Here is a 20,116-nt window from a genome sequence, read left to right on the forward strand (position 1 = left end):
TCTTGTACACACACACACATACACACAAGGACTTATGTCCATATATTCCTTCACCCTCTCTGGAGGAAAGCAGGTCACTGGGAATCCTGTAATTCATGAAAGAGTAGGCTTATCTTCTTTACCCTGTAAACTCCTTTTATCAATGAAGTTTTTCCACTGTTGTAATAGTTTCTATTTAACCCCTTCCATGTACTTTTGCGGTTAGGTTCTATGCTTTTCCTCTGACAGTCATCATTCTTGTACACATGGGGAGAGGGTAGAATCCTGGAAAAGTAATTGCTCTATTGCAGCCTTTACATTGGAGGAAGGCAATGGCATCCCACTCCAGTACTCTTGCCTGGAGAATCCCAGGGATGGGGGAGCCTGGTGGGCTGCTGTCTATGGAGTCGCACAGAGTCGGACACGACTGAAGTGACTTAGCAGCAGCAGCAGCAGCCTTTACATGGTTTTGTATGTGATTCCTTTTTCTTGTCTTTGTTGACTTATTGGTTATAAATATCTTGTTATTTCAGCAATTGTTTTAGGTGTGATAGTGTACATACATCTGTAATTCAGTGCAGTCTGCCTTCGAGGGATGGACACCTCCTCACATTTCTCCCTTGCCTGCCCTTACGCTTTTGTTGTCTGGTATTTTACTTTGCATATGTTATGACCTCCAAATTCAAGTTATTACTTTTCCTTAAATTGTTCTATATTTTTAAAGAGATTTAATTGATGTATTTTGCCATGCCTATGCCATGTCTCTTTTCTTTCATTTCCTTGGTGTCCATCAGGAATTCCATCTGATGTGAGTTCCCTTCTTGCTGAAGGATTCCTTTAACTTCTCTTGCTGTGTGAATTTTCTGGTAATGAAATCTTTCAGCCTGTGTATGTCTATAAATGTCATCATTCAACTTTTATTTCAGGTTTTTTTTTTTTTTTTGGCAGGGATACCCCATGCCCAAGGTAAGAGAAACCCAAGTAAGATGGTAGGTGTTGCAAGAAGGCATCAGAGGGCAGACGCTCTGAAATCATACTCACAGAAAACTAGTCAATCTAATCACACTAGGACCACAGCCTTGTCTAACTCAATGAAACTAAGCCATGCCCATGGGGCAACCCAAGATGGGCGGGTCATGGTAGAGAGGTCTGACAGAATGTGGTCCACTGGAGAAGGGAATGGCAAACCACTTCAGTATTCTTGCCTTGAGAACCCCATGAACAGTATGAAAAAGCAAAATGATAGGATACTGAAAGAGGAACTCCCCAGGTCAGTAGGTGCACAATATGCTACTGGAGATCAGTGGAGAAATAACTACAGAAAGAATGAAAGGATGGAGCCAAAGCAAAAGCAATACCCAGCTGTGGATGTGACTGGTGATAGAAGCAAGGTCCGATGCTGTAAAGAGCAATATTGCATAGGAATCTGGAATGTCAGGTCCATGAATCAAGGCAACTTGGAAGTGATCAAACAAGAGATGGCAAGAGTAAACGTCAACATTCTAGGAATCAGCGAACTAAAATGGACTGGAATGGGTGAATTTAAGTCAGATGACCATTATATCTACTACTGCGGGCAGGAATCACTCAGAAGAAATGCAGTAGCCATCATGGTCAACGAAAGAGTCTGAAATGCAATACTTGGATGCAATCTCAAAAATGACAGAATGATCTCTGTTAGTCTCCAAGGCAAACCATTCAATATCACGGTAATCCAAGTCTATGCCCCAACCAGTAACACTGAAGAAGCTGAAGCTGAACAGTTCTATGAAGACCTACAAGACCTTTTCGAACTAACACCCAAAAAAGATGTCCTTTTCATTATAGGGGACTGGAATGCAAAAGTAGGAAGTCAAAAAACACCTGGAGTAACAGGCAAATTTGACCTTGGAATACAGAATGAAGCAGGGCAAAGACTAATAGAGTTTTGCCAAGAAAATGCACTGGTCATAGCAAACACCCTCTTCCAACAACACAAGAGAAGACTCTACACATGGACATCACCAGATGGTCAACACCGAAATCAGACTGATTATATTCTTTGCAGCCAAAGATGGAGAAGCTCTATACAGTCAACAAAAACAAGACCAGGAGCTGACTGTGGCTCAGATCATGAGCTCCTTATTACCAAATTCAGACTTAAATTGAAGAAAGTAGGGAAAACCGCTAGACCATTCAGGTATGACCTAAATCAAATCCCTTATGATTATACAGTGGAAGTGAGAAATAGATTTAAGGGCCTAGATCTGATTGATTGAGTGCCTGATGAACTATGGAATGAAGTTCGTGACATTGTACAGGAGACAGGGATCAAGACCATCTCCATGGAAAAGAAATGCAAAAAAGCAAAATGGCTCTCTGGGGGAGGCCTTACAAATAGCTGTGAAAAGAAGAGAAGCGAAAAGCAAAGGAGAAAAATCATGATGGTGTGATCACTCATCTAGAGCCAGACATCCTGGAATGTGAAGTCAAGTGGGCCTTAGAAAGCATCACTATGAACAAAACTAGTGGAGGTGATGGCATTCCAGTTGAGCTACTTCAAATACTGAAAGATGATGCTGTCAAAATGCTGCACTCAATATGCCAGCAAATTTGGAAAACTCAGCAGTGGCCACAGGACTGGAAAAGGTCAGTTTTCATTCCAATCCCAAAGAAAGGCAATGCCAAACAATGCTCAAACTACCACACAATTGCACTCGTCTCACATGCTAGTAAAGTAATGCTCAAAATTCTCCAAGCCAGGCTTCAGCAGTACGTGAACCATGAACTTCCAGATGTTCAAGCTGGTTTTAGCAAAGGCAGAGGAACCAGAGATCAAATTGCCAACATCCCCTGGATCATGGAAAAAGCAAGAGAATTCCAGAAAAACATCTATTTCTGCTTTATTGACTATGCCAAAGCTTTTGACTGTGTGGATCACAATAAACTGTGGACAATTCTGAGAGAGATGGGAATACAAGACCACCTGACCTGCCTCTTGAGAAATCTGTATGTGGGTCAGGAAGCAACAGTTAGAACTGGACATGGAACAACAGACTGGTTCCAAATAGGAAAAGGAGTACGTCAAGGCTGTGTATTGTCACCCTGTTTATTTAACTTCTATGCAGAGTACATCATGAGAAATGCTGGACTGAAAGAAACACAAGCTGGAATCAAGATTGCCGGGAGAAATATCAATAACCTCAGATATGCAGATGACACCACCCTTATGGCAGAAAGTGAAGAGGAACTCAAAAGCCTCTTGATGAAAGTGAAAGAGGAGAGTGAAAAAGTTGGCTTAAAGCTCAACATTCAGAAAACGAAGATCATGGCATCGGGTCCCATCACTTCATGGGAAATAGATGGGAAAACAGCGGAAACAGTGTCAGACTTTATTTTGGGGGGCTCCAAAATCACTGCAGATGGTGACTGCAGCCATGAAATTACAAGACTCTTACTCCTTGGAAGAAAAGTTATGACCAACCTAGATAGCATATTCAAAAGCAGAGACATTACTTTGCTGACTAAGGTCCATCTAGTCAAGGCTATGGTTTTTCCTGTGGTCATGTATGGATGTGAGAGTTGGACTGTGAAGAAGGCTGAGCACCGAAGAATTGATGCTTTTGAACTGTGGTGTTGGAGAAGACTCTTGAGGGTCCCTTGGACTGCAAGGAGATCCAACCAGTCCATTCTGAAGGAGATCAGCCCTGGGATTTCTTTGGAAGGAATGATGCTAAAGCTGAAACTCCAGTACTTTGGCCACCTCATGGGAAGAGTTGACTCATTAGCAAAGACCCTGATGCTAGGAGGGATTTGGGGCAGGAGGAGAAGGGGATGACAGAGGATGAGATGGCTGGATGGCATCACTGACTCGATGGACATGAGTCTGAGTGAACTCCGGGAGTTGGTGATGGACAGGGAGGCCTGGCGTGCTGAGATTCATGGGGTCGCAAAGAGTTGGACAAGACTGAGCGACTGAACTGAACTGAACTGAAGCATAGACTTCCACACTGACTTTTTCCACTCTCAGTCCTTTAAAAATGTTGCTTCACTGATTTCTCACTTCCATTTCTTTTGATGAGAAATCTGACACAAACTATATATTTTTTTGTTTTCGGAATGTGCTGTGTCTTTTATGTCTGGCTGCATTGTGTGTGTGTGTGTGTGTGTGTGTGTGTGTGTGTGTGTGTGTGTGTTTCATTTTCAGTGGATTAGAACAGTTTAATTATAATGTGACTGGGCATGTTTTTTTTCCTGTTTCTTGTGGTCACAGTTCATTTGGCTCTTTAGATTGGTGGGTTCATAACTTTCATTATGATTGGAGTATTTTCTGTTGTGTTTCCTCAAGGTTTCTTTTCTTCAAAGAATTTCTCCTGAATTTTCAGAGACTCCAACCACTGCTATATTAGTCCTTTTAAAGTTGCTCTATCTTTCAGTGGTGCTATGTTCTTCTTTTTTTTAAATTACTGGCATTTCATTTTGGATGTTTTCAGTTGTTCAAGGCTTAGTATTCCCTGAACTTTTCCTACAATGTCTAATCTGTTGTTGATTCACAGATATTATAATTTTCATCTCTAAAGTTTGCTTTTATGTCATTTTTGTGTTCCACATTTCTAATGAACTTTTTGATCATATGTAACATAGTCATGGTAACTGTTTAAAGTCCTCTCTATTGAGTTTTACATCATGTCAATTCTGGCTCAGTTTTGATTGATTAATTATATTCTTTCTTTTGCATCATATTTTCCTGCCTCTTTGCATGCCTGGCATTTTGTTGTTGTTGTTTGGATGCCAGACAGTGTCAAAATTTCCCTTCTGGCTAGTATTTTGGTATTTCTATGAATTTACCTTGAGTTTTGTTTTGGGGTACAGTTAAGTGACTTGTAAACAGTCTGATCTCTTTGGATTTTGCTTTATGAGTTTTTTGGTAGGTCATTCAAGGGCTGACTATTCTAGAGCTGTGGTCTTCTCCACAGTTCACGAGTTATATCAGTAGTCTAGTCTGACTGGCAACAGTGTGTACAATCGCCTATCCTAGATGAACTTTAAGCACTGTTCTATGATCTTGTTCAAAATTTCTTTTCTTGGTCTTAGGCATTTCTCCACAAGCTTACTCTTATCAGAACTCTGCTTACTACTTAAGGGAGACTTTTTCATATCTCTGGATCGCTTTCTCATCACTTGACCTTTGTTCTCTGAACCCTGGCTGCCTTGCTTTCCAGCACAGCTCAGCTTCCTCTCAACAATCCAAAGAGTTGGTCTCAGATCTCCCTTCTCTTGCCCAACCTGGATACTCTCTGAAAGCATTAACATGGGCCGATGGCTGGACTCACCTTATTTCTCATCTCTCAGAGGCTGCTGTCCCCTTTTGCCTGATTTTCTGTTTCTGGAAACTGATATTATATAATTTATTTTATTTTTCCTTTGGGACCAAGCAAGAAGGGGAGGGTGAGATCTAATTTCAGGCTGGAGGGTTAATCTGATTTTTTCACTCCACCTTTGTAAGAAGCTGAAGGCATTTTAAGTGTTCTTGGTTTGATTTCAATAGCAGATGTGTCAATTTGTATTCCCATTTTTCCAACTCTATGAAACAGATTTTTTCCTTCATATTCTTGTCATCATGACAAACATGATATATGTCTATAAGATACTCTAACAAGGGAAGTGGTACCCTCCTGATTCAACTAAGCTAGAGGTACAACAAAAGTCCAAGTGGACATCACCCTGTTGCATATGTTCAGCAGCTAAACTTCCAAGATGTTTCTAGAAAGCCTTCCAATAACTCTAATTAATTCTGGTGGTGACCTACTTATTCAAGTCCAGAGAAGACTGACCAGAATGACTCCGAATTGCTTCACACTAAATTTATTGGTAGGAGGGGGAAAACATTAGTCTCGGACATTTATTCTTCCCTTTTCTTCATGAATATATTTTTGCCATCTGGATGTGCACATTTAACAACTGGCTGATCTCTTATTTCAGGCTACCTTAACATGCCAATCACTGTCTCTATGTGGTTCCTGGACAGTGTTTGGCTGTTTCTGCAAAAATTATCCCATTTGAGACAATTGTTGGGACCAATAGGACTCTGCACTGACAATCTATCTTGTGCAGACCTGGTACCAAGAGTTATTAGTCGACCTTCCCTGAGTTCTTCTGTTGAATCTCATGAGCACTCATGAGCTCTTAGGGTCTCACAAAGTAAACCTAACTCTTGGAGATTCTGTCTGCTCTCTCAGTGTGTGTCTTTGTCTGTCTATCATTCTCTGTCCCTCATACTCTAGGTCTCCCCAAATCTACCTAATTTCTTCTCCTTTTCATCTTTCCTTTCACCATTGCACTAGATTGCTTTTAACCACTGAACACTACTCAGGCAATTATTAGATGCCAGGCCCTGCTGTGGGGGGAGGGGGAGAGAAATGCTGCATTTTGAGCCAACTCAAGGTCTCTGCCCTGGTGAGTCCACATCTGGAGAAGCAGAACTGGTTCCTGGCAGTGTGTTTTTTCTAGGCTAATCTGCTCATCTTGGCCTAGGGTTCTAGCAGTGATAGAGATAAGAGAAGCACAATGAAGATGATAACAGGAAGATGGATGACTTCACATTTAGAAGGCAGGAAACCAAGAACCAAAACCTTTTTTTTTTTTTTTTTAAGTATTATTACATAAACAAGCACTTTAGGGAAACAGCAGGCTTTCACTGACAGCATCCCACTTCCTGGAGCAGACATTCCATGTGTTCCACAATTCTTACAGTGATATTGATGGACACAGTCACTAACCTCCTTATAAAAGGTACCTGAGCCTCCTCTTAACCCGTTCACATATGGCCATTTTATAATCTAGAAACATAGGAGGCAGTGTTAAAATAAAACAGCGTTTCTCATTTCTATCTCAGTTATATATTATACAGGCAAAGATCACACATCAATCAATTTAATATCAGTCAAAGACTTCAAAGATAAAATAGACCTTAACATCAAAAGTTGATCTGACATATAATAGAGAAATGCATATTGGAATCATACAGTAAATGAGACCCCAAATTGTAAGTAGAATAATTAAGTGACTATGATTTCCAGAATTATAATACCAATCTCCATTTAGCATATATGGTAAGCTTAATTTACTGGAACACATAATTTTAAATTTTATAAATGTAAATATTTATTGGATTAAAAAAATTTTGATGAACAAGTAAAACCAGTATAGAAATTTTAGGCAGTACAGTGTTACTAGAATTTTGAAGAGAAAATACACCCAAGACTTGTGCAATCTAGAATACTATGCTACCAATATTTTCCATATTATTGCAATATTTGGAAAACAAAGTAGTTTTTAGACCTAAATTACTAAACTGGTGTGATGTATACAAGGAGCCTTCTCTAGAAGTACAACATTTTCTGTATGATCACATATCAATTATCATAATTTTCTATAGTGTTCAAATGTTTGAGATTTATCCTTATTATCAACTTGAATTATTGTACTAGCGCACTAGGCACATACTTGGAGAAGGCAGTGGCACCCCACTCCAGTGCTCTTGCCTGGAAAATCCCATGGACGGAGGAGCCTGGTAGGTTGAGGTCCATGGGGTCGCTAAAAGTTGGACACGACTGAGCAACTTCACTTTCACTTTTCATTTTCTTGCATTGGAGAAGGAAATGGCAACCCACTCCAGTGTTCTTGCCTGGAGAATCCCAGGGACGGGAGAGCCTGGTGTGCTGCCGTCTATGGGGTCACACAGAGTCAGACACGACTGAAGTGACTTAGCGGCAGTAGCAGCAGAAGGCATATACTAATTTGTTCCTATGATAAAGTGAAACTAAAGTTTTTTTTTCTTCAGAGTTACATTTCAGTGAGAAATTTCAACAAAAACTCCTTGGATGTTATCCACTGGAATTCTCAACCTAGAAGCTGTATCAGTAGCTTATTTTGGGGAGGGACAGAGTGGAATGAACACAGACACAGTGGAATCAATACAAACTACAAATCAGAATGCCAGCAAAAAGGAATCCAACCCAGTCTGTGGTGGTGAAAGCCCCAAATCTTAGCCAGCAGACCACCAGGGAACCTCACAAAGTGTCCTATTGAGCGTCTCCACATAAAAACTAAAGTAAATATTATATTCCATAGATGCTGAGAGCAGGAAAGGGGGCGAGTCCCAGCTGCCCAGGGCTGAATAAAGCTGTGCAAGTCTCCCAGCTCGTGCCCGGCTGTTCATTACCCTTCCCCTCTCCTCTCTTGGGCCATACTTTGGGCTCTGGGGCCAGGCTGAAAGGTGACAGGCTGGGTTCCATCCTGGTCTAGCTTTAGCGCTGTGTGCATCAGAGCTCTCTTTCTGAACCTCTGCTGTCCTTATGAGTCAGGTGCTGACTGGCTCTCAGGGGGTGATGGGTGGATCGCTCTACTTCCTGATCTCTAACCTGGCTCAGGTGCCTCTCCTGCTAACGGCACGTGTATGGGCACCTCTTCATGCCCGGACAGCTCAGCTGAGCGGAGTTCTTTTCTACCCATCTTTGGCTCCAGCCCCCAGTGAAGAGTCAGTTCGGTTTCTATTGTTCTTTCATGCAAACCAAGTGTGCTGAGGTGGGAAAAAGCCAAGTGTGCTTCAGACGGATGAACTTCTTGGTTTTCAGAGCCATAATGTGTGTCAGGGTGTAGAGGAAATGTAGACGCCAGAGGAGCTGAGGGGATTTCCGGAGGTAAAGGTTTTGTTCTGTGCCCTCTTTGGCATAACTGGTTGTGCCCTGGTGTCCACAGTGACTCAGACGAAGGAAGCTTGGTTTGTAGTGTGGAGCAGGCTTTCAGGCTGTCACGGAACTCCTGTTTCTTGGGGATGGAAAATGCAGCTGCGTTCGAGGTCTCTCATTCTACGCCGCTGGCCTCTTTTTTGTGTCTAAAATGTAAATCTAAAACCACGCCGCTGGCCTCTTTTTTGTGTTTAAAATGTAAATCTTAAACTCCGGGGAAAAGTAAGGTTGTTTCCGCCCGGTTTCGAACCGGGGACCTTTCGCGTGTTAGGCGAACGTGATAACCACTACACTACGGAAACCACAAGGATACAGATTTCTAATGACATACCCAAGAATTCTATCTCTGACCACAATGGCCATCAGAAATTTTCCTGGAAGCACAGGCTATCCCTTAGATAAGGAGACTGTGGCTTCTGAAAGGCCCTGGTTTAGGGCTCCTAGCTTCTCCTGGAGCGAGATCCCCGGGGATCCCCGACAGTTTAACCTCGGGATCCTGCAACTAGAGTACAGCTATGCACCGGAAAGCAGGGGTCGCCCTCGCTGACTCCCCAGTTCCCAGAAGCCGCAGGAGCCTGGTGCTTTATGTGCCTCTCAGACCCAGACCACCCCGACGCCCAGCAGCAAGGACACAGCCCCTTACGGGCTGCAGACCCTCGCCTCGGTGGCCTTTTTCACGGCGCCGGCGGTCAGTGGGCTCGGCTCTCGGAAATGATCCATGCTTTAAAGCCACCCGGGAACCCGAGGACACGCCCTCGCCTCTGTTCCGATGCGCCTGACCCGCGCGCTCTTTCCTCGCAGCCCTTTCGCAGCCTCGCTTCTCCAGCGTCGTCCCTGGGAAAGGGGATTCCTCAGATTCCTGCCGCTGTGGCTTATTCTAGTCGTCAAGTTTAAGTCCAAGACTTTGGCCACACTTTCACGTTTTAGCAGGAAGCGCAGCAAAGGCTGACGGCTCAGGTCTTTTGTCTGTTTGGAAATACCGGAACATGAACGCGGGTCGGCCCTCCCAGCCTGTACTGAGTTTGCAGATCAGGGCCTGCATAAGGCCGCGGAGGAGACAGGCTCGGTCCACACAGCTCCCATGGTGATTCATCCCTCCCTTATTGTGCTTGGGATTCTGCTTGAAGGAGAGCTTTGTTTTACCTTTTACAATGTTTGAAACGCCTTTTGTTTGCCTCTCCAACAGGTCTTGGAGCTCGAATTTTAACCTAGGAGGAAAGATATAGGCAATTTTCCCGGAAAACAGTTTTCGGGGTGAGGGTGGTTCGTGTTCACCTCACAGCAGGCAGAGTTTCTTTTCGCTGAAAGACTTTAATGCAGTTGTCTGTCTGACTCTGGTTTCCTTTAGAAGGGTAACAAGTTTGGAGGTGCATGTGCCGTTTTCTCCGGTAGTGTTTTCTCCTTTTCTTAGTGCGGCGGTCACCGCGTTTTCTTCTGGTCAGGGGCTCCTACTCCGGGGAGGGCGCGGGCCGCGTGCGCACCGGCCCCCAGGCCGCGGGGCTCCGCCTGGTTCCGCGTGAACTCCGAGTGCAATCGAGGGTGCAACCGCGCGGCAGCACCCTCACCAGCGCTGGAGCCGCCCGAGTCCCCAAAGAGGCGGACTTCAAAACAGCTTTAGATCAGGACAGTTCATGAGCTTTCCCCTGTTTCTCCTCCCCTGCAGGTCCTAGTTTTCACCTTCCACGTCCAGCCAGAGGAACGGATTCACCAACTTTCTGTCGCTTCCGGTGTCGCTGCCGTCTCACGTCGACTGGACCAGGGGGCGGTGGTCGTTTCCCGGACGGGGCGGAGGGACAACAGACACCCGAGGGACCACAGACATACGGCTTCCTGTAGCCGCAAGGGAAGGCGCGGGGCTCCTGAGCCCGCGACGGGAGCGCGCAGAAGGGACCGGGCCCTGCCCCTGCCCATGAGGCTGGGCCCAGAAGAGGGAAACGCCCCAGCACGGGCCCCAACTGGCGCCCAACGCCCCCACCATCCTCATCCGAGCTTCAGGGTGAGGGAGCCGAGCGTTCCACTGATTTCCCGCCTGTATCAGGAAAGTCGTTTACACAAATCCAGAGTCTAGAGCAAGAGGGCCTGTGTAGACCAAAGTCCACATGGACCGAGAAGCAAACACAAAGTCCTAACTGGATGTGGGGTCTGGGGAAGGCCCTGCGTCAGAGACTACTCTTGGTCTGAGCGCGAGGAAGTTGGCGTCATCTAAGGTGCGGACACGGCAGATCATGGGGTAAGACCTGGAATCCAGGGTTGGTGAGAGGTAACGCTCTGCTTCTGAACATGTTTCCTTGCCAAGCAGGGGCCACTTGGCTCTCAGTGGGTGATGAGCGGGTCCATCTACTCCCTGATATCTGACCTATTTCCGATGAACTTCTTGGCCTCTCCTGATAATGGCACGAGGACCGGTTGTGCTGGGGTGAGGGAAAGCTAAGTGTCTTCACAAGGAATGAACTTCTTGGTTTCCAGAGACATAGTAGGTGTCAGCGGTAGAGACTATTTAGGCCCCAGATGGGAAGGTGCGGGGATTTCAGAAGGTAAAGGTGTCCTGAAGTCACTCTTGTCCTGTGCCCTCCTTGGATTTACTGACTGTGGCTTGGTCTACAGTGTGACTCAGAGCAGAGAAACCAGGGCTGGTTCTAGGGCCGATTGGGCTTTCAGGTGGCAAGGAACTCCTCCCATGTTTCTTGGGCCAAGGAAAACTCAGGAGAACCCACTACTGCCTGCCACACCTTGTGTTTCTTGAATGGGAATGTGAATCTCAGGAAAACAGCAAGTCTGTTCCGCCCGGTTTCGAACCAGGGACCTTTCGCGTGTGAGGCGAAAGTGATAACCACTACACTACAGAAACGAGGTCCGCGCTGCAGCTTGACTCTGTGTCCACCAAAACCTCAGGTCCTACCGGCACTCTCTTGGTCACCAGTCTTTCAAATTGAATGAACCTGGAACCACCAGTCTCAGGCGAGGAGACTGCGGCTCCCAAGAGCCCCTGCTTTAGGGCTCCTTCCCTCCCCCAAAACCGGGCCCCTCGGGCACCCCAAAGTCTGGCTTCCGGATCCCACACCCAGTGCAGTCTCCAGTTGTGCTGCTATGCACCCGAGGGCGGGGGGCGCCTCTGTGGACGCTTCAGCTCCGGGAAGCCACAGGAGTGGGGATGGGGGGGTTGGCTTTGTTTGAGACCCAGGCGACCCGGTTGCCCAGCTGTGTAAACGCCGCTCCTCCCGGGCTGTGGACCAGCGCGGCGCACCGTGTTCAGTCGGCCTGTTGGGCGCTCTCGGAAACTATCGATGTTTCGAATCCAGCCGGGAGTCGTAGGACCTGCTCTTCTCGCCCTCCCTCTGCTTCGAAGCGCCTGACCCGCTGGCTCCTTCCTCGCAAGCCCTTTCCCCGCTGCGCTTCCTCAATATCCTCCCCGCAGAGTCCTGGGAGTGGGACTGTGGGCGCCCTGGTCCTGCTGCTGTGGTGTGTGCCAGTCGACTTTTAAAGTCCTGTTGTTTGAAAATCCCATTTTCACGTTTTAGCAGGTATTGTAATAAAGGCTCTGCTTTAGGGCCTTTGGCTCTTTGATACGGAACATCAACGCAGGCCGATCAAACTTTCTAGGCTTGTACTGAATTCAGTTGAAGCTCTGGTCACCAGACTGTTCAAGAACCGCTAGGGGCTCTCGACCTGCCTGAAGATCCTGGAAAAGTCAGTGCAGATTTCAGATCACAGGGTCTCTCCCTCTTTTCTGAGATTATTTTCAAAAGGGCAGTTGCCGGGAGCCAGCGTGAGGAATTCCACCCGTGACAAGGTCATGCGGCAGAGCTCTGATGGCAAGGCTAATCAGACCTCAGGTTTTCCCCCTGGAATTTCCTGAGCATCTACCCCCCAAAAAATAAGAGTCTGCCTGCTTTTCCACTCTTCTAATATTCTCTGGAAAAAGTCAAATCAGGGCTTTAGTCTTCTGCATTTGAAAGGGATGTTTCAGTTAAAATCCCTCTGATAGCTTTCTAGCTTGCCTAACAGGTTCTCCCGGACCTCTTACAGCTTGTGAATTGCTTACAGCCCCCCAACCGCGAGAGGCACGGAGCTTAAAGCATCTTAAGATACAGAGCCTTTTCTAAGAGCTAAAAATCATATCCGTGATGGGTTTTCACTGTTGACTCAATGATTGCAGCCAGGCCTCCATAGTCTTTATCTCTTAGGCACCTGGGAGGATGTTAATCAATGTAAACGGGATATGGAAAAAGACATATAGTAGTTTTGATGTTAGCAACACTTGACTTTTGAGTTAATTACTTTTCTTTGTTATATATCACTGCACTCCTCTTGTGTCCTTGCTAGGTAAGAATGTAACTTTATTTAGTGCTTTCTGAGAGTGGCACCAGACTTTGAGAAGATCAACACAAATAAGTCTTCTGATTGACAAACCCTTATCAGAAAAAAGGCTGTAAAATGTTAATTGGCCTTTTTGGCCAGGAGATGATGTAAATCACCTAAGACTTGTGTATACAATTAGGTATGCAGAGAGAAAAGCCTGGTTTTGATAAGAGTCTGGGCTGCTAATGCTACATAACTTTGTGTTACCCATTGATCTCCATGTTTTATCAAAAGTATAAAAGGCCTTCTGAACAATAGAGGATGGGGCCAGTCACTGGACTGGTTTCCCCGTGTCTCTTCTCTAATTTCTGGCTGAATTCCCATCTGGGGCGTGGAGGCTCACCATGTATACTTACTTGTCCCAGCTTTTAAGATTCACGTGAGGGGGAGCCCAAGGCGGGGCACCCCCCGATATTCAAGAGGACACCGGTGGCCTAACGTAGATGGTGCAAGCTCCTTGTCTGAAACTTTATTGGCTTCCCACATAAACCGAGTTATTCAGCCTTCTTTCTCCACTTAATTTTCCTACTACACTATTTCTTCCTAATCTAATCTTATATTAATAAATAAATAAGTTTTCCTCGCCAACGCCGTCCCCGCTTCGAATTCCCTGGATCCACCGGGGCTGGACCCTGGCAGGCAGTTTAATTTTAACTATTAGAAATTAAACTTAGTTTTATTTGCCTGCTTAATTTTCCTGCTTAGCAGGTCATGAAGTGGGGATTTTAACCATGAGGAAGAGTCTGTTTTCAGAGAAAGGTAGTATCTGAAAAGTTTCCATGTTTTCCACATAGCAAAAGACCTTGAGCAGAAAGCATTTCCTTTGTTGAAAGATATTAATGTTTTTTCTTCTTAAGGAGTTTTTGACATGAAGTTAAAAATAAAAGCTGGTTGAGGGGTATTCTTTTTTCTCCCATCAGTTGATTTTCCTTAAAAAAAAAAAAAAAAAGAAAACCTAGGTATTTATTTATTGATGTTCTGGGTATTCATTGCTACACTGGGTCTTTGTTGCTGCACTGGGGCTTTCTCTAGTTGCTGGCAGCCGGGTTACTCTTTCACGCTATGGGCCTGACAGCATGTGGGATCTTTCCAGATTAGGGATAGAACCCATATCCCCTGCACTGGCAGGTGGATTCTTAACTGCTAGACCACCAGGGAAGTCCCTAGCAGTAGCTTTTCTTCGTATAATAAATTCCCTCAAATGTTCATATTCAAAAAATTCACCCCTCATCCCCCAAGGCAAGAACAGGAACATCCTGTTGTCAAGGTCAGTGTTGTTCTGCTTTGGCTCAAAATGGGACAGGAATTGACTCTGTCAGCCACACCAGAGACTGGAATGACAGTTCCAGGTGAGGCAGACGTCATGATAGCTTAAGCAGGAAATTTCCTGATACTTTCCTTCCCTCTTTGATCTATCTTCCTCTTTCCCCACCTATTCAGAGAACAGGATTCATTCTCTTCTTGCCTTGGAGGACACTTTAGCATCCCTTCTAGATAGAATAAAGGGAGTGGTTGCCCTTTCCCCTACAGGACTGGGTACAGCTAAGGGCCCCAAGGGAACCACAGACTCAGTTCTTGGACCCCTGGGCACCTACGCCTAAGGGGATCCTGACAAACCCCCAAAAGCACTGCCTGAAGCTTCTCTGCCAGCTGAACAGGGATGTGTGGGGTTCCTGACTCAGAGGAGCAGCCCAAACAGTCCTCAGATGTGCCCTGAGCTTCCGGGACAGGCCTGGAAAAAAGCTGAAGTTAGGGGAGAGCCAGGGAAAAAGTGCAAAGGACAGGCTAACCCCACCACCTTGAGATTGTCTGGAACCTAAGATCTTGAAGGAGCTGAGGATCTCATTTATGTTGGTCTCTACTTTTTTCCAATCTCATTTAGAGAACAGGAAAGGGTAGGATTGTGAAGAGCAAGGTCCAGACTTAACAAACAAGAAAACGTGCATTCCTGACTACATATGGGACTTGAGTAAAATATTGGCATCAAAAAGAACTCTATGGGGGATTTTTTACTCTAAGCATTGGGAGGATGGGAACAAAGAATTTCAACTAAGGATGAAAACAATACGAGTGCAAAAGGTTTTTCTCAGGGGAATATCTGAAGTTTTTCCCAGGCCCCTAGGCCTTGATTAAAAGTGATAATAGATTTGAGCAGATAGTTCAGAAAGGAAGATATATTCATGTCCAATAAAGCACATAAAAGTGTGCTCTGTATGATTAGCTATCAGAGAAATGAATACTGAAACCACACTGTGAGATCACTATTCCTAGCATGGCTAAAATTAAAAAGACAAAAAACACTCAATCTTGGCAAAGATGTGAAAAAAAATCACAACTTTCACACAGTGTTGGCAGGGATATAAACTGATAACAACTGCTTTGGAAAATGCGTTAGTGGGTTTTATGAACTTGAGCATATACCTTGTTTGGGTATCAGTAATTCTTCACCTAGATATTTTTCCAAGAGAAGGGGAAACATATGCACAAAATCTCCTGTGTAAAGAATGTTCAAAGCAAATTTATTCATAACAACCAGGACTGGAAAAACTGGAATGTCCATTATCAGGTGAAGGGTAAGGAAACTTGGCATATCCGAGCAAAAGAATATCACTGAACAACAAAAAAAGGAATGGGTATCTGATATACTCAACAGTATGGATAAAATTTAGAGACATGGTGCAAAAAAGCTGGACACAAAGGAATACGTATACTCTGCTTCTGTTTACACGAAGTTCTAGAAGATGCAAGACTAAAGTGAAAAAAAAAAAAAAAAGGCCAGTGGTTGTCAGTAAATAATCCAGAGGATAAAGAAGATGATGTTGTTGATCCTAGTGATTTTACATTATTTTTAAGTTTTTTTATTTTAAGTTGTATTTACTTATTTATTTGCTGGTGGCAGGTCTTAGTTGTGGCACACAGGATCTTTGCTGCATCAAGTGGGCTATTTCCTTGTGACCCATGGACTCTCTAGTGATGCATGGCTCCAGAGTGCATGATATTATTTGCTCTGCAGCATTTGGGATCTTAATTCCCTGACCAAGGACTGAACTTGAGTCTCCTACATTGCAAGGTGTATTCTTAACCACTGGGCCACTGGGAAAGTCCCCCTGAACTTATATTACTTTTATTGACGTGTAGTTGAACTACATATTATACTAGTTCAAGTGCACAACATAATGATTTAATACTTTTTAAATGTTTTTAAAGACTTTTAAAAAATGTGGATCATCATTAAAGCCTTTATCAAATTTGTAACAATAGAGCTTCTGGATTTTGTATTTTGTTTTTTTGGCCACAAAAAAATGGGATCTTAGCCTCCTGGCAGGAGCTATTGAACCCGCACTCCCCTACATTAGAAGGTGAAATCTCAACCACTGGACCACCAGGGAAGTCCCGTGATTCCATATTTTAATAGATTATACTCCACTTAAAACTTTAAAATATTGGCTATAATCCCTGTGCTACACAACATATAGCTGTAGCTTATTTACTTTATATACTAGTGTGTACTTCTTTATTCTCTATCTCTATTTTGCTCCTTCTGCTCTCCCTGTCACATCTGGTAACCATTAGTTCATTTTCCAAATATGAAAGTCTGTTTCCGTCATATTCATTCATCTCATTGTTTAGATTTCTCATATTAGTGATAATATATAGTATCTGTCTCATATAGCTCTCTGACTTATTTCTCTAAGCATAATACCCTTCAGACCCAGGAAATGGCAAAACTTCATTCTTTTTTAAGGCTGAGAGCTATTCCATAGTGACGTGTGTGTGTGTGTGTGTACATTTATCTGTTGAGTGACGTGAATTGCTTCTATATCTCAACAATTGTAAAATAATGCTGCTTTGAATATTGAGATGTATGTATATCTTTTAGAACCAGTGTTTTCATCTTCTTTGGATTATGCCCAGGAGTGGAATTGCTGGATTATATGGTAGTTCTATTTTTAGTTGAGGAACTTCCACACTGTTTCTACAATAGTTGCATCAATTTACATTTCCACTAGTGGTGTACAATGGTTCCCTTTTCTCCACCTTCTCACCTACCTTTATAATTTGTGGACTTTTTGATAATACTCATTCTGACAGGTGTAAGGGTTTTGATTTGCATATTTTGAACACACTTAGCTCATCCTCCTTCCTCGCCAGAAGCCCACTAATATTGTAAATACCTCAACTAGAAAACATGGCTGTGTCGGCACCATTTCATCAATGGAAGCTTCAGACAAGACTCCTTGAGAGAGCCATTTCACTTTTGAGGGGGGATTTCTGAGCATGAGGCGTGTCCAAGGTTCCCAGTAGCCTAGCTCAAGGTTTGTTTGCTGCAGATTTTCCTGCTCTGACCACAAACAAGGGTCACATTTGGTGCTGAGATGAAAAGCAAACTGAAAGATGTGTCACTCCATGTCCGGATAGACACCAGACGCAGCGCTTTGAGTTTGGAGCCAGGGTTACTGCAGCCAAAGCACAGACCAACTTTGCTGGGAGACTCTACATTTCCGTTAATATTTTTGACATAAGATGTTACAATATTTAGCTGCTTTGTTCTTTCACAACTTGCTTCCTGACAAGATGCAGTAAGAAGCAAAATACTATGTGCTGAATCTTTCCAAAAATGTTTAGTTTGATCAGAATGTAGGACACTAAACAAGATAATTAGCCTGTCCGCTCCAGAAATTCAATGCCATCAGAAACAACAAAAGCAAAGAAATCAGGAGAAAGTTCCAGGTAATAAGAACCAAAGTGCAATTTACAAACTTTAATTGGAATGGGGGAGATAGCAGTACCACGACACTCACACCTTATTCTTAGTCTCTCACTCATATATATACATAATACAGATGCATATATTAAATGCATCTATATTTATATACATCCCTATGTATATATCTATAGATATGACATTTTTAAACATTGGGAAAATTTATACCTGAAGCAAATATTAGGTAATATTATTGAGTTAGTATTAATGTCCTAAGGTTTGACAGTTGAATTGTATTGTGATTATATTTCCTGGTATTAATAAATGATGTCCTTAATACCAAGAAATACATTCTAAAGTATTTGGAAGTGGGCTTTTATCTGCATTTATTAAAGCATATGAATGTGTTGGGGGGGTGAATGCAGACAGAGAAAAGGAACAAATAAATGTTAATTGTTGTATTTAGATGAACAGAAGAGAGGTTCATTGTACGATTCTTTCAAATTTTCCATAGGTATGAAAAATTTCAAAGTACATAATTGTAGGGGAGGGGGGATGATTGTAAACACAAGAGGCTGTGAAGAGCTCAGTCCTGGACTAAAAATTGGCCTTCAGTGGTCTCTCCCTTTCAAAATGAGGTGACAGTGCTCAATGCCACCCATATGTGTAAGAAAATGTAAGTCATTGGTGTGCTTTAGAAACCTATCTAAAGTGCTTGCTTCGGCAGCACATATACTAAAATTGGAACAATACAGAGAAGATTAGCATGGCCCCTGCGCAAGGATGACACGCAAATTCGTGAAGCGTTCCATATTTTTTGTACCACTTCACACCAGTCAGAATGGCTGCGATCCAAAAATCTGCAAGCAATAAAAGTTGGAGAGGGTGTGGAAAAAAGGGAACCCTCCTACACTGTTGGTGGGAATGCAAACTAGTACAGCCACTATGGAGAACAGTGTGGAGATTCCTTAAAAAATTGCAAATAGAACTACCTTATGACCCAGCAATCCCACTGCTGGGCATACACACCGAGGAAACCAGAAAGAGACACATGTACCCCAATGTTCATTGCAGCACTGTTTATAATAGCCAGGACATGGAAACAACCTAGATGTCCATCAGCAGATGAATGGATAAGAAAGCTGTGGTACATATACACAATGGAGTATTACTCAGCCATTAAAAAGAATTCATTTGAATCAGTTCTGATGAGATGGATGAAACTGGAGCCAATTATACAGAGTGAAGTAAGCCAGAAAGAAAAACACCAATACAGTATACTAACACATATATATGGAATTTAGAAAGGTGGCAATGACGACCCTGTATGCAAGACAGCAAAAAAGACACAGAGGTGTATAACGGACTTTTGGACTCAGAGGGAGAGGGAGAGGGTGGGATGATTTGGGAGAATGGCATTGTAACATGTATACTATCATGTAAGAATCAAATTGCCAATCTATGTCTGACGCAGGATACAGCATGCTTGGGGCTGGTGCATGGGGATGACCCAGAGAGATGTTATGGGGAGGGAGGTGGGAGGGGGGTTCATGTTTGGGAACGCATGTACACCCATGGTGGTTTCATGTCAATGTATGGCAAAACCAATACAGTATTGTAAAGTAAAATAAAGTAAAAAAAAAAAAAAAACCTATCTAAAGGATCCTTTCCTGCCACCCAGGATTTGTCCCCCTTACATCAATCAACCTTCTAACCTAGAAAACTGATAAATTGAATGCTACTTTATACCTTTCAGAGTTTCTGGATGAAATGTCCTGGTTTTATGTTTGATAGAAAGACAGGCAGATGGTTGTTGTTGTTTAGTAGCTCAGTCATGTCTGACTCTTTTGCCACCCCATAGGCTGTCACCTGCCAGGCTCCTTCTCTCCATGGGATTTTCTAGGTAAGAATGTTGGAGCAGGTTGCCATTTACTTCTCCAGGGGATCTTCCTGACCCAGGGATCAAACCCCTATCTCCTGCAGCGGTAGGCAGATTCTTTACCACTGAGCTTCCAGTTCTATCTAGGTATGTTAGATCTCTCTCGTGGGTCCTAGACACAGACCTCTAGGATGGAACTTTCACTAGGGTATATCAGAAGTACAACAGTAAGCAGTAGTTTCTCAGGATCCTTCTCTGGCAGAGAGGCTATCATTGTGTCCTTGGGTCCCCCATTGGGTGGATATGTAAGAGACTGCTGCTCTGCTTGCAGATGCCCAACATGGGTGCAGAACTTTTTGCCTGAGTATCTTGGTTCCCAGATGGTGAGACACAGTGAATTTTTCTGTGTAATATTAGGTGCTCAATAACACGTAATTTTGGAATGCAATGATGCATTGAAACTTG

The 20,116-nt window shown here is 43.7% G+C and overlaps 2 non-coding genes across 2 annotated transcripts; both read right to left on the reverse strand.

Moving 5' to 3' along the window:
* On the reverse strand, nt 8,938-9,010 carry TRNAV-AAC. Its single transcript has one exon. It is a non-coding gene; the product is annotated as a tRNA-Val (tRNA).
* On the reverse strand, nt 11,485-11,556 carry TRNAV-CAC. The gene has a single exon. It is a non-coding gene; the product is annotated as a tRNA-Val (tRNA).

Source organism: Capra hircus, chromosome 3 (genome assembly GCF_001704415.2).
Source record: "Capra hircus breed San Clemente chromosome 3, ASM170441v1, whole genome shotgun sequence".
Lineage (NCBI taxonomy): Eukaryota > Metazoa > Chordata > Mammalia > Artiodactyla > Bovidae > Capra > Capra hircus.